Source organism: Octodon degus, unplaced genomic scaffold, assembly GCF_000260255.1.
Source record: "Octodon degus isolate 3935 unplaced genomic scaffold, OctDeg1.0 scaffold00080, whole genome shotgun sequence".
Lineage (NCBI taxonomy): Eukaryota > Metazoa > Chordata > Mammalia > Rodentia > Octodontidae > Octodon > Octodon degus.
In genome coordinates this window covers 7070317-7072192 of record NW_004524656.1, presented here as the reverse complement: position 1 = coordinate 7072192, position 1876 = coordinate 7070317, and the positions used below count along the sequence as shown (strand labels likewise).

At 42.2% G+C, this 1876-nt stretch overlaps 1 pseudogene; it reads right to left on the bottom strand.

Moving 5' to 3' along the window:
* Positions 1 to 249: 249 nt before the first annotated feature.
* On the bottom strand, positions 250 to 942 carry LOC101573887 (annotated as a pseudogene).
* Positions 943 to 1876: the final 934 nt, after the last annotated feature.

The following is a 1876-nucleotide window of genomic DNA, read 5'->3' as shown; positions in this document are numbered from 1 at the left end:
GATCTACTTGTCCCTGTGGAGAATGACAAGAAACTGCCTCTTCTGAGACCTCTGCCTTTTCTTTTATGGATAAGGGTATTTCTAGATCCCAAAGACCTGTGAAGTTCCTGCTAGTGTATGGACAATATATACAGCAAGGGTAGGAATTACAGGCCTAGTCAGTATGTACCCAGACACAAAGTTACAAAGTAAATGATAAACTACAAATAAATACCTCCTTGGTTAAGCTGTCACCTTTGTTAATAAAGGTCATTGTTTCTTCTGCTGGTGACCACTTGCTATCTCAGGATAGTTTATCTTGAGGAAGAGTGAATATTCTGTGCGCACCCCAGCCATGTTAACCTGGCTCCTCATAGACTGGGAGAGCAGGCCTTCCAGTCTTGCCAGTGTGGCTGGCCCTTCTACTGCTCAATGGGATAGTCCTTCTTCAGAGGTATAAAACATGGGGCTATCCCTGGCTTTGTTCGTGCGCTTCCACGTCATGCTCCTCGCCATCGTAATCATCTGAGTCTTCCCCCTTGGGATCTGGGTGCAAGGCCTGGCACTCACACATGGCCATGAACATCACCTCCAATGCTGATGGATCACTAGACACAAATCTAAATTCAGAAATAGGTTCAACATCATCATCAATGTCTTCCTCTTCTCCATCAGCCAAGGATTCTTTTATTTTTCCAAATTTAGCATTTACCATAACATACAAATGCTCTCTTGGATAGGCATTTAGAACCCTGGATACAGCATGTAAACTAATGGTGGGGTATTCCAGTGAGAATCCTAATCCAGAACCATCTAACCAAGACAGGCGGCCCTAGGAGATATAAAGGGTACCGGTGCTGAGCCCTTCCCATTCAGCACGGCCTTGGTATCTGGCTGCTGGTGCTGGAGCCCCTTGGCCGACTCCGGAGGCGGAAAACTTCTGAAGAAGCTCATTGCACCGAAACCCAGGCTATGAAGGAGCTGGGCCACACCAATCACCACTCACCTACACCAGTCTTAGAGTAAGTCTAGTTACTGCTTCCAAATTTGGGGCAATCTTATTTTGTGGCAAACCCTAATCAGAGGTTACTACACTCCATATACAAAATTCCAGAGTACTTCAATACACTTGTATCAAATAGGAAATTAAAAGTCTTAAATATAATGTATAGTATCATCAAAATGTAATATGCCTAGGTCTAATTTTAACCAAAAAAAAAAAAAATGGATGCAAAACTTCTACACAGAAAGCCATAAAATATTTTTAAAATAGTTCTAAATGCTGTGTTCATAGACTGGAAGACACAGACATTGAACATATCAGTTGTCCCCAAACTCATTTTCAGATTTTGTAGTATTAATGCAAAATTCAAAAAAGAAATTTCCACCCTGTGTGTGTGTCTGTCTGTGTGTCTCTGTGCAAGTGTGTGTGTGTGTGTGTGTGTGTGCGTGTGTGTGTGTGTGTGTTCAAGAAGACCAAACCAAGGGCCTGTGCATGCTGGACAAACACTCTTCACTAAATTATTCCCCCAGCCCTCAACAATCTTTTCACTAGTGGAACTTGCCAAAGTGATTCCAAGTTTAGTTGGAAATACAAAGTGCTAAAAATGCCAAAGGACTACAGGATAAATCCTGAGAGTACTTGGCTGACCTTACCAGATACAAAAGTTACAATTCTGGGTATATAGGTCTTGCTATAGCTTGGTCTTAACCATCCAGTAGAAAAGTATAAAAATGAGGTATAGGGGCTGGGGAGATGGCTCAGTGGAATAAGTGCTTCCCTGGCAAGCACAAGGGTCTGAGTTCAATCCCTGGTTCGGCCAAAAAAAAAAAAAAAAAAAAAAAAAAAAAAAAAATCTTTTGGGCTGGTGAGATGGCTCAGTGGTCTAAAGCACCT